Source organism: Tamandua tetradactyla, chromosome X (genome assembly GCF_023851605.1).
Source record: "Tamandua tetradactyla isolate mTamTet1 chromosome X, mTamTet1.pri, whole genome shotgun sequence".
Taxonomy (NCBI): domain Eukaryota; kingdom Metazoa; phylum Chordata; class Mammalia; order Pilosa; family Myrmecophagidae; genus Tamandua; species Tamandua tetradactyla.
In genome coordinates, this window is record NC_135353.1 from 39,233,890 (window position 1) to 39,255,713 (window position 21,824).

A 21,824-nucleotide genomic window follows, 5' to 3' on the forward strand; every position below is an offset into this window, starting at 1 on the left:
AATGAATGTTTGGATTTCTATTTTTCCCTATTGTTTTTTCATTCTAAATATCATTTATTTCTTCCCTAATCTTTGTTTATTCTTTCCCCTCTGCTTACTTTGGATTAGTTTGCTGTTCTTTTTCTAGTTCCTTCAGGTGTACAGTTAGGTCTTTGACTTTAGCTCTTTCTTCATTTTTAATTAGGCATTTAGTGATGCAAATTTCTCTCTCAGAATCACTTTGCTGCATCCCACAAATTTTGATATGTTGTGGCTTGTTTTCATTATCTAGAGATATTTACTGATTTCTCTTGCGAATTCTTCCTTGACAAACTGATTGTTCTGGCAATCTTGCTTCCATGTATATACTCAGAAGAACTGAAAGCAGGGTCTTGGACAAACATTTGTATACTGATGCTCATAGTGGTGTTTTTCACAATTGCCAAAGATGGAAGCAACAAAAGTATCCATGGAATTATGACTATATAAATAAAATGTGGTATATACGTATGATGGAATATAATTTAGCTATAAGAAAGAATGAGGTTCTCATGCATGTGACAACATGGATCACCATTGAGGACATTTTGTTGAGTGATATAAGCCAGATGACACAATAAGACAAATACTGTATGATCTTGCTCATATGAACTAATTATAACAAGAAAATCATAGAATTAGAATCTAGAATATAGGTTACCAGGGGCTAGAAAGGGTTAAAGTATGGGGAGCTGGTGCTTAATTTAGTCACAGTTTCTACTTAGGTTGATTGTAAATGTTCTGAAATGGACAGTGGTGATGGTAACACATTATTGCATGTGAAATTAACTGTGCTGAATTATGTTTTTGGATGAGGTTGAAAGGGAAAATTTTGGATTGTATTAGAAGGAAAGCTGTAAGATAAAACATGGAACTGTATAACACAGTGATGTCTGTTGCAGACATTGGACTGTGGTCATTAGCAGAAATATATGAATTATAACAAATATATGACACCACTACAAATTTATAATGCAAACTATAGACTACAGTTAAGAATAATATTTTGGGGTGGGCAATGGTGCCTCAGTGGCAGAGTTCTCACCTGCCATGCTGAGACCCGGGTTCAGTTCCTGGTTCTTGCCTATGTCAAAAAAAAATGGTGAAGAGTAATATTTTGATACTCTTTCATCAGTTGTGACAAAGGGACCACACTAATGCATATTGCACAATAGGGGTGTGCATGGGAATGCTCCATTTTTTACATAACTTTTCTATAAACCTTCCACTTATCTAATTAAAAAGAAAATGGCAATAACTTTTTAAAAACAATTATGCTAAGTGAAAGAAATCAGACACAAAATAGTACATATTCTATGATTCAATTTATATAAAATGTAAACATAAATAAATTATAGTGACAGAATTAGATTTGTGGTATTATAGGGACTAGGAAGGATTGAGGAATTGAGAGGTGACTGCTAAGGGTTATGGGGGTTTTTGGGGGGTGTGAAGCAAACTTTCTAAAATTGATTGTGGTGATGAATGTACAATTCCTTAATTATTCTGAAAGTCGTTAATTGTATACTTGGATAGTGTACTGGTTTGAAACTGTCATGTACCTCAGAAAAGCCATGTCCTTTAATTCAATATTGTGGGGGTAGACCCATTGTGGGTGGGATCTTTCTGATTAGGTTGTTTCCATGGAGATGTGGCCCCACCCATTTAAGGTGAGTCTTAATCTGTTTTATAGAGTTCTTTAAGCGAGTGATATTCTGGAGAAAACACAGATGCTTGGAGACAGAAAATGCCCAGGAGATGCTTAGTTAAGAGATCAAACCCAGAGTTTGCCCCCAGAGAAGCTAAGAAAGGACTCTGGAATCAACAGCTAAAAGCAACAAACTAGGAGCAATTTCAGCAGATGCCAACCACATGACTTCCCAGCTGACAAAGATGTTCCAGATGCCAGTGTCCTTTCTTTAGAGTCCAGATATCATCTTTTGATGCCTTAATTCAGTCATTTTCATGGCCTTAGAACTGTAAATTTATAACTTAATAAATTTCCTTTGTAAAAGCCAATCCATTTCTCGTATATTGCATTCTGGCAGCTTTAGCAAAGCAGAACAGATGGATTTTATGCTATGTAAATATATCTCAATGATGCTCCATAACAACAGAAGATAGTCTGTAGGCTGTGGTTTCTTCTGCTTCATAAACTTATTAACCCTCCTGAGTTCAAATGATCCCAACGCGCTCAAGCCATCTTATCCCTAGTCTAGATAAACTCTCATTACTTTTCTTCTAGTATTATTAAAATCTGTTTCATGGTAGTGTTGTTTTGCTCTGAAAATTATTATGCATACATAATTATCTCTAAAAAACTGGGCAAGGTAATAGTGTAGGTTTTGTTATAACTATATATAAGTTCAATTATTTTGTCTGATCATTGTTTCAGACATAAAAAATTGCTTATTCTACATGAAAGATACAGCCAACCAAGCAGAAAATTTGATCTTGAAATTTTACATCAAAGGAACTATCTCTAGAGAGAACACCATTCATATAAGTAAATGAGAAGGGATATTAGTGATATAAATTTGTTAAATTATAGAACCTCATTCTTATCATAAAAATACATTTTAAAGTTGTACGAAATATTCACACTTTACGTAAAACTTTTTTAATGGTACATGTATACCATACTACCCACAGAAAATAAAATCAAGAAATTTACATTTAAAATAGCATAAATATATTGAATGTACAATTTTATATTACTCAATTTACTCTGACCCTATAAATTTAAAAAATTTTAAACAAATTTCATGTTTAGCATATACTGTCTATATGGTAGTCACTAGTCACATTTAATTTAAATTTAAATTTATCAAAGAATAAATAAGATTAAAAATGTAGTTCTCCCACCATACTAGCCACATTTGAATTACTCAATAGGCACACATACCTAGTGGAAGAAAGCTGTATTGGGCAGATAATATGCTTAGTATCAATAGAGATATGAGAAATATGCATATCTTGGAAAGCTTTAAGGACTTCTGAGATTTGCATTTTTCTCACATTTAGAGTACTTAACTTCCTAAAAAGAAAAAGTAATTCTAAACAGGAACCAGTTCCATCTTATTATGCAGCCCTTCCATCTTTCTAATTTGGACCAGCAAATGCTAAATTAAGACTTTTCTACCTCATGCACTTTTATTATTTTGGGGTGTGTGTGCATTGTCTCGGAATCCAACCTGGTTCTCCTGCATGGAAGGCAAGCATTCTACCACTGAAACACCCATGCATCCTTCATATTCTTTTGAAAATAGCTCTTCTAATTTCATTGACCAGCTATCCACCAAGCTGATAACAAGGCTGAAATGTACAAAGAGACAGTTATTATACATGATTTTTCTGATTGCCCCTATCATTATTTTCTACTTAATATCAATTTCACTTGAAAACTTAGGAATGAAGACAGTAATAAAGAAATCTATATTTTCTAAAATACTTTGAATTGAATACTGGAACTTGCTTCTGAAAATTATACTAGGGCATAAAAGAGATCTCTTTCTATGGCAAAAATTTATCTAGGCCCTCTCTGAGTTTTTTATGTACAACTTCAAACTTGGATGAAAGACTAAACAATTCCTGTTATTATAAGTATCTAGAAAAGAGTTTCTCCACCAGTATAATTAATTGGATAATCACAGGGTCCACATTTCTTTGCACCAGTAGATTTGGTCATTGTCTGCACTTCTCTACCTTTATTCTGAGTATTTCATCAAAAGAATGGTGAGTTTTGATTTATTGTCTTCTGTCAAAACTCAGTGAAAATAACACTGCACATATGTGTACTGCGTTCTCTCCCCCCAGCTTGATACTTTATTCCTACAATCATTGACCTTTTTTTCAGCCTCTTTGCTTTTAACCCATTATCCTAACCAGTTTATTTCAAGAGCTTAAATGTAACTTTACTTCTGAATAAAACTTTTTTAAGACACTGTGTTCAAAGTAAATAATTTTCATTACAAATGATATTTTTACACATTTCAACTACTTCAAATTAAGATAAAAACTCGGGAAAATATCATAATAATTCATGCTGGATATGCTCTAATCTCAGGTTTTAAGAACATACATTCCATATTTGTTGTGGATTGGCATTTAATATTTACTTCTTGTTTTAGAATAAAGAAAAAGAGAAGCTGAACATAATTGCATATTTTAATCCAAAACCAAACATACATGCCCCTTCTAATATAAGCCTTTATGAATATGTGTATATTATATATAAAATATATATATATATATGCCTCTGAACTTAAATTTGAGAACATTAAAGAATTTACTTTGTGTTAAGATCTTGCCATAACATGGAGAATGATACATCTACAGAATTCTAAGTTATGTGTTTGAAAATTCTAAGAATGTTCAAATGTACAACTTACAAGAGCAATTGTATAATAAGTTAAAAGATGGATAGTGAATGAATACGAGGCTGTAATCATTCACTGAGAAGGCCTTTGCTGACATCATAAAACAGGAGCATAGCTTGAACAGTTTTTGTATATTGGGAGACCCTCAAAAATGATTTACAGCCACTTGCTCATCCATTGTTGCACTTGATATATAGAAGGTATATATTTTAACCCATCTTAAGGGGCCTCTGAAAAGTGCTTATTTTTAATCTATGGGAAAGTGGAGAAATATTGACCTTAATATTTTCATGAAAATACAGTTTGTAATATTTATCATGAGCTGATAGTGTTTATTCTTTAAAAATTATTTGTCAAGGGCTGTCGGGGGTGCTAATGATAGAGAGATGAATGTCATGCAGCCCTGTCCTCAAGGAGATTACAGTGATTTGAGTACAGTTGTCATAAATTTGCATCAAAGAGCCACCTAAAAAGGATTTATAACAGTGATATAATTTGATCCCTATTTCCAAGCATAACACTCTTAGACCACTGTAATTTTAACAAGCATAGGTCTTTGATTTTCAAGGACAATCCCAATGTTGTGTTATCTTCTCTTACCCTTTATATTGACTTTGGTTTAAAAACATAATTGCTACAAGTATAATCTAGGATGAAATTAATATGAAATCTTAAGGAAACACAGATTAGAACTAAAATTGTGCCCGTATGAGTAGGTCTGCACCAGACCAATATGTTGGGAATAGTGAGAAGAATAGAATATCCATTTTACTTTCCTTCTGTTTAACAAAGTAAATTACTCAATAAGAGAAATCAATTTAAATGTTCCAATATGAATGGTTCTTCATAATTTTATGTTGTTTACTGCATTATTCTGAGTACTTATAGATACATGCCAATTGATTGTTTGGTTTGAGAGTCATGACCTTCTAGGAAGGAATAGTCTCACAAATTATAAAGTTAGTAACACAATTAAAAATTAAGACACTTTTCAACCTAGTTCAAATCATAGGCTCATGAAGGCACGGAGATTTATTTTTAGTACCATAAGCACTATATAACAAATCATTTATTTAGTATTATCTATGAATTTCCTAACACAGGGTAAACACTAATTTTGTCAAGTAATATGATTCGAAACACCAGCTTTTCCCAAATCTCATAGAATCCCATACAAGTGGACATTTCCTTTCACTCACTTTATATAAATAACATTATGTTTACAGGACTCTCAGATAAGAAATCATTTATATAAAGTCCTAATCAGTATGAGGCTCATCTAACTGCTTATCAGAAGAGAATTTCTGAACTTTTAAGAATTAGCCATCCACAATATTGGTGATTTTGTGTGGTGAATGCGTGTGCCTGTATGAAGCATGAATTTATCCTTAAAATTACAATCAAACAATCTGCTAACTTCTTTTGAATAGATCAGCAAACACAACAAATGAAAGTAGAACACTGACCTAAGGTAAGGACACAAAACCATAACTTTATCCCCAATCATTTATGGAAGTTAATAAGCATTTAGTGAACTAATACCTTCAAACAAAGAAATAATGTGTTCACTAATACTCTCTTCACTGCACTATCATTTAGTTTAACAAAGTGGTATATTTACCATGACTCTCATTGATTGAAGTTTTGCCCTTTTCTTACTTTCAAAAGTATAACTGAACTTTGAAATATGATAAAAATTAATTACAAGTGACAAAATTTCTGTTTCTTTTAAGAAAGAAGCTAACTTTCTTTATAAACCCAATTTTTCCTACTGTCACCCACACACACACGCACATTCTGAGAAATAAACTTCCCAAATTTTCTCAGTAAGGCCATGTATCCTTGCTAATTTACAAAAAGCACATTTTGTCCCATCATATCATCAATATGCATGAGGAGGATAACACCCAACTTTATTACTAAATTACCAACAGCTTTGCATTCTAACATTAGTGTTTTATTCCAGATACTTTGGACTCTTACATTTTCTAAGGTTACTATTAAAATACTCTCCATTGATATCGCCTTAAGTAATAAATTAGCTTGCATATTAAACCTGTGATTTATTTTAATTATTCCATACAATTTAGAAGAGGAATAAAAATAATACCATGGAGTGAGCAAGTAGCATTTTATGAGAACATTGTTTACTGGAATATGTATTGGAAAATAATGAACTAAACAGTGTACTGCTCAAGGGCAGTGATGATGATTTATTTTTCTTTGTAATTCCACCGTGCTTAGCTTAGTGCAAGTAAGTGACCAATAAATGGTGAATAAATAAATGGATAAGTTGGACACATGGATGCATGTACTGGTAAATAGGTTGTGTTGATTTGAAAGGATTATGTGCCCTAGAAAGCATGTTCTAATCCTGATCCGATCTTGTGGGAGCAAACATTTCTTTTAATCCCTATTCAATAATGTAGGTTGGAAACTTGATTAGGTTATCTCTACAGAGATGTGACACACAATTGTGAGTATTAGCCTTAGATTAGAGGGAGGTATGACTACACCAATTCCAGGTGAGTCTTGATTAGTTTACTGGAATCCTTTAAAAGAGGAAGCATTTTGGGGAAAGCTTCAGAACAATAGGAGGGCAACAGAGCAGAATTATGAGAACCAGAGTCCACAAACTAGAGACCTTTGGAGATAAAGAAGGAAAATGCCCCCAGGAGAGCTTTATGAAACAAGAAGCCTGGAGAGAAGGCTAGCAGAAGTCACCATGCTCACCATGTGCCTTTTGGGTTAAAAGAGAAACCCTCTTAACTCAAGAAACTTCATTGTCCTTTCTTGAGTGAAGCCAACTTCTTGTTGGTTCCTTAATTTGGACATTTTTATAGACTTGCTTTAATTGGGATATTTTCAGAGCCATAGAACTGTAAACTTGCAACTTAGTAAATTCTCTTTTTTGAGAGTTGTTCCATTTCTGGTATATTACATTGTGTCAGCTAGTAAACTAGAACATAGATGAAAGAATGAATTTATTAACAAATGTGTGCAATGACTTAAGATCAACTGTTGAAATAGGTTACAGACTTTACTTCATTTGGTGAAAATTGCTTTGTCCCAAGAAAAATTTTTCTTGTATTCAATTGAATAGCTTTTTAGGATTCGAACTTGACATTATCATAAAATAAGTAGGTACATTTCAAGAAATAATGCATGATTTTGACGTTTTTCATTGTCCCACCAGATCATCAGTTAGCCTGATTAGCTTGTGGCTTTCTTCCCTCCAGAATGTGAGGCATGTTCTTTACAGTAAAAGCTTTTAAAATGCCTAAAGAATCCCTGATAAGTTCAGGATGTATCAACAGAGAATGCAGAGAAAGTCATTTTATATTAATTGTATAAGCTGAAAATGACTAAAAAATGATTAATGAAATGTCTCATGACACTTAACTTATCCATAATTCTTTTAGGCAAGTAGGACACAAATTTCCTCACAGCAAGAACTTTGAAATCAATTTAAGGAATATTTCTACTTTAAGAATCTATAAACTAGGCAAATTCTTTATATAACTGCAGCCTGAAGTTTATTCTCAGGAAGTATCTTATTTATTAAATAAAAAAGAATAGTAAAATACCATAATCTAAGGTGAGGGAAATGTTACATTCCTTAAAACTAGCTATTATCAATGTCAATCAACAGTTCTGAAAGTCCAGTTTGCACAAAGCACTGTATTATGAATTATGAGGGAGTTGGAAAATACAGCTTCTAATTACCTAAAATCAGTGAAATTTATGTAGTGAGAGAAAACAGTCATATAGGATTCACCCTAAGATGCTTTTTGTTTAAAGTTTTATTAAGTCCAATTTTATTGAGATATATTCACATACCATATAATCTATCCAAAGTATACAATCAGTGTCTCATGCAGTATCATCACTTAGTTGTGCAATCATCACACTCAATTTTAGACCATTTTCTTTTCTGCAAAAAGAAAAATGACCAATAGACATGAAAAATAGAACCCATAATATGCCTTACCAGTTACCTCCCATTATTGACCTCTAGTGGTGTGCCTGTTACGATTGATGACATAATGTGAAGATATCACGATTAACTATAGTCCATAGCTTCAAAAAGGTAATTTTGTCCCCTTATATCACTCTATTCTTAATTCTTTGTACTAGTGTCATGTGTTTGTATTAGTTCATGAAAGAACTTATTTATATTTGTAGTGTTAATAAGTGACATATATGACTCTAAACAACCACACTGAACCAAATTAACCAACAATTTAGCACTATTACTTATAATCCCAATAAGATCATACCAAAACTCTGTCCATTTTCAAACATTTTGTTCAATCTTGTTAAACATTCTGTACATATTAGACAACTGCGCTCCTTTCTCTAGCTACTTGCAATCTCTAGGTAGCCTATAGTCTATGTTTTATGACTATGAGTTTACATATTCTAGTTAGTTGATATTAGTGAAATTATACAATATCTGTCCTTTTATGTCTGACTTATTTCACACAGCATTGTGTCCTCAAAGCTCATTCATGTTGTCTCATGTTTCAGGGCCTCATTCCTTCTTACTGTAGCATAATATCCCATCATATATATATACCACATTTAGTTTATCCATTCATCACTTGATGGATACTTGGATTATTTCCAACTTTTGTCAATTGTGAATAACTGAAGCTATGAACATTGGTGTGCAAACGTCTGGTTGTGTCCCTGCTTTCAGACCTTCTGGGTATATACTAAATAGCAGAATTACCAGGTCATAGGGAAACTCAATATTTAGTTTTCTGAGAAACTGGAAAACTGTTTTCCACAGTGGCTGTACCATTTTACATTCTGACCAGCAGTGAAAACATGTTCCTATTTCTCCACATCCTTTTCAACATTTGTACTTTTCTGTTAATAGCAACCATTCTTATAGGTGTGAGATGATATCTCAATGTGGTTTTGATTTGCATTTCTCTAATAGCTAATGAAAATGAACATTCTTTCATGTGCTTTTTAGGCATATGTATTTCTTCTTTGGGGAAATGTTTATTCATGCCTTCTGCTCATTTTATAATTGGGCTGTTTTTCCTTTTATTGTTGAGCTGCAGGATTTCTTTTATATACTGGATATTAATCCTCTATCTGAGATGTAGTTACCAAGTATTTTCTCCCATTGAGTTGGCTGCCTTTTCACCCTTTTGAACAGTCCTTTGGAGCACAGACATTTAATCTTCAGGAGTTCCCATTAATCTGTTTTTTTTTTTTTTTCTTTTGTTGCTTGTGCCTTTGGTGCATGGTCTAAGAATCTACATCCTATCACTGGATCTTAAACATGTTTCCGTATATATTCTTTTAAGAGTTTTACATTTCTGGCACTTATATTTAGGCCTTTGATTCTCATTGAGTTAATTTTTGTATAGGGTGCTAGGTAGGGTCTTATTTCATTCGATATGAATTTCCAGTTTTCCCAACACCATTTATTGAAGAGACTATTCTGTAGTTGAGTGGATTTGGGGGGCTTGTCAAAAATTAATGGACCATGGGTGTAAGGGTTTATCTCTGAACTCTCAATTCAATTCTATTGATCCATATGTCTACCTTTATGTCACTATCACATTGTTTAGGCAACTGTGGCTTTATAATAAGCTTAAAAGCCAGAAAGTGTAAGTCCTCCCACTTCATTTTCTTTCAGGATGCTGCTGGGTACTCAAAGCCCCTTTCTCTTCCATATAAATTTTATAACTGACTTTTCCAATTCTTCAAAGTAGGTTGTTGAAATTTTGATTGGTATTGCATTGACTCTGTAGATCAAATTGTGTAGAATTGGCATCTTAATGACATTTAGCCTTCCTGTCATGAAGACAGAATGCATTTCCACCTATTTAGGTCTTTGATTTCTTTTACCAATGTTTTGTAGTTTTCTTTGTAGCAAGTCATTTACATCCTCGGTTGAGTTACTTCCTAGATACCTGATAGTTTTAGTTGCTATTGTGATTGGATTTTGTTTCACAATTGCCTTCTTAGGTAGTTCATTACTAGTTTATAGAAACACTACTGATTTTGCATGTTGATCTTGTATTCCACCACTTTGCTGAAGCAGCCTTGTGATAGTTTTCTCAGGATTTTCCAACTTAATATCATATCATCTGGAAATAATGAGAGTCTTATTTCTTCCTTTCTAACTTGGATACCTTTAACATCTTTTTCTTGCCTAATTGCTCCAGCTAGAACTTCTAGCACAATGTTGAATCATAGTGGTGAAAGTCGGCATCCTTGTCTCATTCCTGATTTCAGGGGAAAGGTTTTCAGTCTATCACCATTGAGTAGAATGTTAGCTATGGGCTCTCCATATATGTCCTTTATCATATTGAGGAAATTTCCTTTGATTCATAACTTTTGAAGGGTCTTTAATCAAGGAAGTGTTCTGAAGTTTATCAAATACATTTTCAGAATCAACTGAGATAATCATGTGATTTTTTTCCTTTTGATTTGTTAATATGTTGTTTTATAGTAATTGATCTTCTTGTGTTGAAACACACTTGCATGCCTGGAATAAACTCCAGTTGGTCCAGGTATAATTATTTTAATGTGCATTGGATTCAGTTTGAAAGTACTTTGTTGAACACTTTTGCATCCATATTCATTAGGGAGAATGGCCCATTGTTTTCATTTCTTGCAATGTCTTTATCAGGTTTTAATATTAGAGTGATGTTAACTTCATGGTATAAGTTAGGTAGTTTTTCCTTTTCTTCAAATTTTAGAAGAGTTTGAGCAGGAATTGTGGTACATTTACATCTTCCATGCTTTTTAATTTGTCAGCACCTAAGAGTTTTTTGACCTTATTAATCTTCTCAAAGAACCAACTTTTGGTTTTATTGATTCTCTCGATTGTTTTTTGTTGTTGTTGTTGTTCTCCATTTAATTTATTTCTATTTTAATCAGTGTCATTTCTTTTCTCCTGCTTCTTTAGAGTTAGCTTACAGGTTTTTCACTAATTTCTTCAGTGTTCAATTAGGTCTTTGGTTTTAGCTTTTTCTTCCTTTTTAAAATAGGTTTTTAAGGCTATAAATTTCTCTCACAGCACCACTTTTGCTGCAGCCAATAAGTTTTGATTTCTTGCATTCTTGTCTTCATTTGTCTCAAAATGTTTACTGATTTCTCTTCTTCAAGGCACTGATTATTTACGAGTGCATTAACTCCATATATTTGTGAAGTTCTGGTTCTTCAATGGTTATTCATTTCCACCATCATTCCATTGTGATCAGTGAATATGCTTTGAATAATTTATTAAGGCCTGTTTTGTGCCCCAATATATGGTCTATCCTGGAGAATGTTTCATGAGGATTTGAGAAGAATGTATCACTGGCTGTTTTGGGGTACAGCAATCTATATATCTGTTAGGTCTAATTCATTTATCATATTCTTTAGGTTCTCTGTTTCCTTAATGATACTCTGTATAGTTGTTCTATCTATTGAAGAGATTGATGTGTTTAGGTATCCCTCCAATACTGTAGCAATATTTATTATTATTCCCATTAGTTTTGCCAATGTTTGTCTCATGTACTTTGGAACACGTTCATTAGGTGAATAAACATTTACCATTGTTATTTATTCTTGGCGAATTTCCACTTTTATTAATATATAGTGCCCCTACTTGTCTCTATAACATCTTTGCACTTAAAGTCAGTTTTATCTGATATTATTATACCTATGCTAGTTTTTTGTTGTTGATGTTGTTATTGCTTGCTTGTATATCTCTTTCCATCCATTCACTTTCAACATATTTGTATCTTTGGGTCTAAAATGAGTCTCTTGTAAGCATTTTATCCCTGATAATCATCATGTCTGTACTCTTTTCCAAGCCTCTATCTCCTTTCTTTGTGTTCATCTGACAAAACTCCCTTTAGTTTGTGCAGGGCAGGTCTCTTGTTCACATATTCTCTCAGTATTTGTTTATTTTTGAAAATTTTAGTATATCTCTAGTTTTTGAAGGACTGCTTTGCTGGATAAGGAATTCTTGGCTGGGGATTTTTCTCTTTCAGAATCTTAAATGCATCATTCCACTGCACTCTTGCCTTCATAGTGCCCAATGAGTAATCAGTACTTAGTGTTATGTGACTTTGCTTGAATGTGGTGCTTTCAGGATTCTCTCCTCTTCAATCTACCAGAACTTGTATAGGTTCCATTTGATCATCAACAACAATTAATCAAAATAACTAATCCATACTAATGATCACCAAAGTGCAATTTCCCCAAGATACTATATCTGCATTTAATGTGGACATTCTGCAAATATAATGCCTTACATCAAAGCAGTGATTCTAAATCAGCATTAGTTTATTACTATATTGATTGCATTTTTGGCTTAACACATTTGTTAATATGAGAAAAATGTCACTTAGTCAAATGATAATTGAAACAATAAATGTATCAACCTAAGAAAAGATAATACAAAATAATTGAGAAATAGGTGTCTGATAGAAAGTGACCCAGATCATAATAAAATATACATACACATACTCAGTGATTGTAGAAGAAGAAACTGTCTTGTATAGGATTACTATAATTTTGTGGTTGAATCCAACGTTTTTCCTTTTTTTTTCAAATTAGCAGATGAGCTTTATTTCATCTTTAAAGTCAGATAGGTCTAGTATCTTGTTGTTTCCATGGATGCACAACTCCTTTGATCTTATTCATCAGCCTGCTGAACGGTTCCTTTTTCAGAGACATAGATACCATCCAAAATTTTTCTTATATCCTTGTTTTTCACTGATGTGGTTTGCTGAATCAAAGCAGCTGAATTTGATACAAGTTCAATGCCATTTTCTTCAAGAATTACATCTCTCTGTGCTTGAGATACTGAACAGGCAACACCTGGCCTCATCCAAACCCTACAGATGTACCATTTTACACAATAAATTTCAGACTTCAGCCAGAGAACCACTCTCCTGAATAACAGCATTGATAGGGAACTGAGCATAGACAGCCCTCAGCTTGTAGTGGAAGCCCAGTGTAACACCCTTGGTCATGTTCTGTACATGACTACAGATGGTGCAAACTGTAGCAAACTCCTTTCTAGATCCCCACCATTTGTCAACCCAAACCCTCTTCTTTTTCTTCCCAAGCAGACTGAGTTCTACATTGATATGATTGAAGTCCTTTTGCAGGATTCCTTGGGGGCCCTTCACAATAATTGTGCGTCCCTTCAGCATGATGTCGACATTTTCTGGAATGTTGACAGTCTGGTTGTAGAGAATGGTCTTCTTTTTCACATTGGATGCAACAAAGAGAGCTATTTACCATATTAAGGTAAGTGTTACTCTAAAAGTTTATTCTAAATATTATGTAGTTCTTTGTTTTGCTTATTTTTTTCAGGGTATTTTGATTAAAAACAATCCAAAGAATACAAAGTTGGCAAGTATATAAGTATTCATCATAGAATAAATAATGAGGATATATCTAGCAGTTTATTTTAAGAATCATTCTACAAAATAGTCAACTATTACATTTTACATAGGAACATAATATAGTAAGGGGACATAGGAAGCCTGAGATTCTATTAAACTAAATCTATATGTCATCTGGTTTGAAATATGTTTTCTATGACATTTATAAATGAAGTGATATGTCTCTGGATTATCAGCCAAAATTCAAGAAACCATAGGTAAAGAATGGGCAGAGAATATGAATAGACACTTTTCTGGAGAACAAATGCAGATGACTGAAAAGCACATGATGAGCTTATCTTCTTTGGTCAAAAGAGAGATGCAAACTAAGATGTCAATGATATTTCACCTCATATATATAAGAATGACTGCTATTAAACAAACAGGAAACTATAAACGTTGGAGAAGATGTGGAGAAATCGGAACACCTATATGCTGCTGGTGGGGATGTATAATGGTTCATCCACTGTGGAAGCCAGATTGTTGATTCCTCAGAAAACTATATATTGAGTTGGCCTATGACCTAGCAATACCAATACTCAGTATAATCCCAGAAGAGTTGAGGGCAGTGACATTAACAGCCATTTGCACACCTATGTTCATAGCATCACTACGCACAATTTTCAAGAGATGGAAAAAACCCAGGTGCCCATCAACATACAAGTGGATAAACATAATGCAGTACATACATATGATGAAATATCACACAGTGGTTAGATGAAATAATGTCTTGAAACATATGACAAAATAGATGAACCTTGAGGACATAATGCTGAGTGAAGTCAGTCAGACTCAGAAGGATAGATACTGTATAATTTCATTATTATGACTCTGGTAAAGCCTCCAGTATTTTGGAGCAGCTAGAAGGAAAAGTCTGACATGAGTTAATGGTAGCCCATGACAAACTCTGGGACCTGTTGTGTAGCTGCTTGTTGAAGTGTACTTTGAAAATTATTACTTTCTTTTTCTTTGCTTTGTAGATATATGTAATATCTTACAACAAAGTGATTTTAAAAATTATAGGCAACTATAGTAATAATAGATAAAATAAATTCCTGAAATCAAAATTGGAAATGTTTAGTAACATAGGTCACTACCATAGCAAATTTGATATTTGTAACAACTTTCTACTTGATAATTTGAGAATGTATACAGTTTTGATAGTTAAGCAAATGGTATTTAAGATAGTGTTTAATATTTAGAATTTAAGAAACTCTGATATCTGCATCTGTAGATTTTCCCCCTGCTTTAATTTTAAATTGGTTTATGAAACATAATGTTTAAACAGACTTTACAATGATAATTTAGATATTTTAGTTAAATATGCTTGTGGATAAGCTAACTAAGGTATCCATTTTAGGTGGTTTAGATTTTCATATGCTAATGTAAAAACATTTGTATCTTTATATTTTCCTGAAATCAGGAAAATGTTTAGTAATAGGTCATTGCTATAGAAATGTTGATATTTGGAATAACTTTCTACTTGATGTTTTGAGACTATTCACAATTTTGATGGCTGATCAAATGGCATTTAATTTAGTGTTTAATATTTAGAACATAAGAAACTCTGTGATCTGAAAAAATTAAAATGTAAAAAATAAAACAAGAATGAATGAATTCCCACAACCTAAAAAGGATGTTAAGATGCATATAACCATGACAAATTTTAGAAGCTGGGAAAGACTGAGTCGGGATGTTATATTGAGAGCATTCTACTTAAATAATAGATTCCCTTCTAAGGCAGGGAAGAGAATGTCACTGCAAGAGGAAAATATAATATGATAAAACAATATATAAGAAAAGTCATAAAACAATGAATTATCAAGAGAGAAAATAAACATATAAGAAAAAGCAAGGAAATGCTATAATCACTTATTACTAAGCATATTTTTTAAAGAATAATAAAAACATAGTATATAAGCTGTAGAATAGGAAGCAGCTAGTCCATCTCCATTTTGACAATGAAGGAACTGGAATTTAGAGAGATAAAGTGTTTTAGAGTCATAAAATTAATTAGTTGGATGACTGTAACAGATTTATACATGTGATGCATATATCACTTTAATGTTATATAAATTTATTTAGATTAGAGACCATCTTGTTTCACTCCAGTGTTTCCAAGGTGTAAGAAGAAATATCCAGTGGAAACTTTTCTCCCATTCACCTCTTATAAAGATTGCTGATCATTTTATACTGGTTTTAGGCATAGCAGAAAATAATAATACAAGCATAACTCATTTTATTGCACTCCACTTAATTTCGCTTTGCAGATATTGCCTTTTTTATTTTTTACAAATTGAAGGTTTATGACAATCTTACATTGAACATTTCTATCAGTGCCAGTTTTCCAACAGCATGTGTTCACTTTGTGCCTCTATCATCTTTTGGTAATTCTCATAATATTTCAAACTTTTTCATTATTGTTGCATCTGTTATGGTAATCTGTGATCTGTGATCTTTGATGTTACTATTGTGTAAGCTATTTGAGCACCATGGAATGCACTCACATGAGACAGCTAACTTAATCAATGAAGGTTGCATGTGGTCTGACAGCACCACCATCCGATATTACTCATCTCTCTCTCTCTCTTCCTCTCTTCCGACCTCCCAATTTACTAAGACACAATATTGATATTAAGTCAACTAATAACTTTTCAATGGCCTCCAAGTTACAAGTGAAAGGAAGCATCCTCTGCCCCTCACTTTAAATCAAGTGCTATAAATTAAACTTAGTAAGGAAGAAATGTCCAAAGCTGAGATAGGCTGAAAGCTAGGCCTCTTGTGCCAAACAATTAATCAAGTTGTCAATGTAAGGGAAAATTAAAAGGGCTGCTTCAGTGACTACATGAAGGGAAAGAGAGAGAAAAAGAAATCTTATTACTGATATGGACAAAGTTTTAGTGGTCTGCATAGAAGATCAAACCAATCACAACATCCCTTTAAGCCAAAGACTAATCTATAGCAAGGCTCTAACTCACTTTAAGTCTAGCTAAAGAAGTTAGATTTGAAGCTATCAGAGATTGGTTCATGATATTTACGTAAAAAAGCCATCTCTATAATATAAAAGTAAAAAGTGAAGCACTGAATGCTGGTGTCAAAGCTTCAGCAAGTTATCTGGAAGATCTAACTAAGATCATTGATGAAGGAAGCTACACTACACTTCAGATTTTCAATGTATGTGAAATAACCTTCTACTGGAAGAAGATGCCATCAATGACTTTCAAAGCTAGAGAGAAGTCAATCCCTGGCTTCAAAACTTCAAAAGACAAACTGACTTTCTTGCTATAGACTAAAGCTGCTAGTGACTTTAGGTTGAATCCAATGCTTATTTACCATTCTGAAAATCTCAGTTCTCATAAAAATTATGCTTTAATCTACTCTATCTCTGCTATATAAATAGAACAAAACCTGCATGATAAGATATCTGTTTACCAATGTTTTATGGAATATTTTAAACCCACTATTGAGACCTAATTGCAGGCAAAAAAGATTCCTTTCAAAATATTACTGCTCGCTAACAATCCACCAGGTCATCCAAGAGTTCTGATGGAGATATACAATGAGATTAATGTTTTCATGCATACTAATACAACATCCGTTCTGCAACCTCTGGATTAATGAGTCATTTGATTCCCAGGACTTATTATTTAAGAAATGCATTAGCTGCCATAGATAGCAGTTCTTCTGTTGGAGCTAGGCAAAGTAAATAAAAACCTTCTGGAATGGAGTCATCATGCTGGATGTTGTGAAGTACACTCATCATTCATTGGAGGAGGTAAAAAAAAAAATCAACATTAACAGGAGTTTGGAAGACATTGATTCCAACCCACATGGATGACTTTAAGGCATTCTGGACTTCAGAGTAGGAAATAGCTGCACATGTGTTGCAAACAGCAAGAGAACTGGAATTCAAAGTGGAGCCTAAAAATGTGATTGAACTTCATGATAAAGTTTGAATGGAAGAGGAGTTGTTTCTTATGGATGAGCAAAGAAATTAGTTTCTTGAGATAAAATCTACTCCTAGTTGAAGATGTGTGAATATTGTTGAAATAACGGTAGCTGCAGGGTTTGAGATGATTGACTCCAATTTTGAAAAAAAGTTCTACTTTGGGGAAAATGTTATCAAACATAGAAAACTAGAACACTCTCCCTCTTGGAACATTTATTGTGGAGGAAGCCAGATGCTAAGTCATGAGGATACTCACTTATCCAGAGGCCCATATGGTTGACAATTAAGGCCTCCTGCCAGCAGCCAGTGAAAAACCTGAGGCTTCCTGCCTAAAGCCATGTGAGTTAGTTTGGAACTGCATCTTCTAACCTCCCAGTAAAGCCTTCAGATAAATGCAGACCTGGTTGATATCTTGACTGCAACCTCATGGAAGACCCTGAGCCAGACCCACCCGAGGAAAGTTGCTTCGAAATTCCTGACTTTTAGACATTGTGAGGTAATAAATATTTGTTTTAAGCCACCAAGTTTGGGGATAATTTGCTATGTAATAGTAAATAACTTTTACAAATAAGGAACTCAGTCCTAGACATATCATACATGTCATTCCATAGAAAAGAACGAGGAAAACTGGAATTAGTTAATAATGGAAAATATTTAAAAGAGCAATGTATTTCCATGCTTCAATGGACATAAGGTCATCTTTGTGAGTGGGTTATTCTCCCTCCTCATCAGGTCAAGGATTGCAGTTGTTTTTTTTTTATTTCAAAAGAAGGTTTTAAGATTAATTTTTAGTATTGGTTTACCCTGGATTACTGGGGACTCTAAAACTTTTCTTTGGAAAAGTAACATTGTTCACACCAAATGGGTAACTTCTTCCTTACTCTTTGCTTTCTCTTTCGACACTGTGATTATTTCCAATCCCACCAGCCTAGAAATCAATTTAAAAGTTTTTGTTGTGTTTTAGTATGGCTAGAACCATAATCATTGCTAATAATTAGAAACCAAATAAAAAATGGATTTAAATATCACAGAGGCAAAACATTACCTATCTGTAAACAAACCTGAAAAAAATGCAGATAATCACTTTCCCAAACATATGCTACTTAAAATGTACTCCACATCCTTTTTGACTACCCTCATCATTTTTCAAGTTGACAAATCAGAAAGCTGGGCCTATTTCTTTCACTTAAGCTATACTATTTATTCAAACCAAACCATAAAGAGGCTTAGGAAAAAGTAAATTTAACTGACAAGGTGATAGTATAAAATACTACACCCGCCTCCACCCTCACATGTAAACATCCCTGGTGTTTTTTGTTACATGTTTATTCCCTAATTCTTATAACTTCAAAATAGAGGAAGTCTTTCCATCTTATTTTTATTAAGTAAAACTAACATTGAAAAGCTTAATTGTCTTCATTGAGTGATACTCTAAATCATCACCATAATATGATTTACTATAAATAAACCTCTCCAATCCATCCAAAACCACACTGAAATACCAAAGAACTCATTATGGGCTTTAATGGCCATAAGGAAGGCAACAAGACTATAATATAATGTCAGTGTGTTTATTTAACCTGTTCAAAATCATGCCAGAATTTTGGTTGGAAAATAATAGTATCTCAATATGAGTTCCTATATTTTATTTTTATTATTAAAACTGGCTTTTTAAATGATAATGAAAATCATTTAATTCATTATAAATTTCTAAGGTTTTTGAAAATTATTTATGGCATGTGAAACTATTAGCACAGGTCATGGCTCATGGCAAGGGATTAATAGACAGAATTTGCTATTATCACTGGTACTTCTGCTGCTCTCATTTTCATAAGAAGCAGTAAAAGTATTAGCAGCAATAATCCAACAGATCTATAATAACTAGTTTCCTTCTCTCGTCCCTGTTTTTTCATGTTCATGATTTCCAGAAAGTTGCATTATATTAATCAGAGAAGGGCCAGTCATTGAAACACTTTACCAAAATGATCATTGGAGCTCCTTTATTATATATAATCAATAGATATGGGCCGATTCTATGTAAGCCAATGAAAGACTCAGGGAAGTATATGAAGGAAATCTGAAGAATTGTCTCCAAGTTTTGTAAAGATATAGAAGCCCAGGGTTAAATTACTGACACATGCAGTAATAATGCTAAACCAGTGTGTGGATCCAGTATTATCAGTTGCAAAAGATGTTTCCACTATAAAATCAAGAGAAAGAATAAGGAAACGAAAGGATGAAGACAAAGAAGAAGGAGGAGGAGGAGGAGGAGGAGAAAAATAGCAAACATAATTAAATAATATAAAATAAAGTGACACCAATTAAAAACAAGTTTGCTAAGTGGAAGACATATTAACAAGAATGAAAACAAAATGTGGACCTTTCTTCCAAACCTTAACATTGTACAGTTCTGATCACTTAAATCAGTCTCTTCTGGCTAAGGAATGGCTCTGATCCACCTCTATAGAGCCACTTGAATTTATGGAATGCACAAGTTTCCAAGAAGAGAAAATAAACAGAAGCTTGTAGACAGATATTTAGATTGCAGAAATATAAATCCTAGAGTATCTTTAGTTTAGACACCGAATTACTCTGATGCCTCTCTTAAATCTACTCCATCTCTCTGCCTTGGTGTTTATTTAGAAACAAGAATTATCTTTTCTTAAGTCTAAACAGTGTACATTTCTATATTAGTCATGGTAAAGACTACATATAAATGCAAAATAAATTTTAACTGTTACAATTTATTTTTAAAATTAAAATTATGGTTGTACCTGAAATCAGAATGAAAGTGAGACTAAAGTGGGGATGCCCGAGGAATTTAGAGTACAAGAGATTTATTCTTCTTCCTCAGAACTCTTCTGCAGAGTTCACAGAACACTAATATTTGTTCGTTAAAAGTAATAGAGAGGGTATATTGGAGGACGGATAAACTGCATATTTATTTCCTTTAGTTCTCAAAACATTCCACATGATAAGGAGCTAAATGCCAGCAGTAGTGATCAGAGGTACATTGAGATAATTTTTGTACTTGGCAATAAATCACGCAGAGGGCTTGAGAAGACAGCTCAACTTTATTTAACATGGGGGCATTTGGTAGGATATAAAATGTAGTTGCTTTCCTTCCTTTAAAACAAACATTTGCATAGCACTTAGTATTTTATCAAGTGTTTTACAACCATTTTTGTTTGTTGTCACCTGAAGAGATGAGTAGGTATTAACCATCCCATTTTCCAGATGAGTATACTGGAACACTTAAAATTTTCAAGTAGATTTTACCTGAATCATTCGGTAACAAAGAACTTCTTAAGACTAGTTCACCCAAATAGGAATAATCTCTAATTTAATATTTATTATCATATCACCAGGACCTTGACCACAATGGCATTTGGGTCCACCCAATCAAATTGTCTTAATAAAATATAAATTGATACTTTAAATTCAAAATATTATAAAAGCCAAAATGATATTAAAGTCAAGGAAATCTGAACTAGATGAGGAACAAATGTATAAAGTCAAAGAAATCTGGAAATCTGAACTAAATAATATTTTGAACTGGGTATCAATTTAACCATAAAATATAAATTATGGAATATATCAGACAAACCCTTTTCATTAGTCTCTGGATGATAGGGTACTACTATGCCTGTAATGATTCCATGCCCTTACTGGGCCACAAAAAAACTTATGTAACATCCACATAATTGTGGACTTTTCATTACTTTTTGAAAATTGTTCAGAGTTCATACTTTATATTATTCAATGGTCTTTTTCTCTTAGCTAATTTCTTGAAACTGTAAACTATAGTAGCTGGAATTATAAGATGATCCCTCATAACAACACCAGCAAACAATTGTTTGGCTTGAGTTTTCCTATTCAACTACTTCATGTCCTTTACTCATGGATTCCAAATAAAATTCTGAATTCTTGCCTTTCCACTGATTTGCTTAAGTATTGAAAAAATATTTTACCACATTTGACACCTGAGGAACTATATGTGCTTGACCAAGAAATGACTACTGTGCAAACATAAAACTGCAAGGGCAAGGAGATTGAAAGTTGACA

At 33.1% G+C, this 21,824-nt stretch overlaps 1 pseudogene; it reads right to left on the reverse strand.

Annotated features, from left to right (window-relative positions):
- Positions 1–13,053: 13,053 nt before the first annotated feature.
- LOC143671785 (large ribosomal subunit protein uL6 pseudogene) lies at positions 13,054–16,372 on the reverse strand (annotated as a pseudogene).
- Between the last annotated feature and the right edge of the window lie 5,452 nt (positions 16,373–21,824).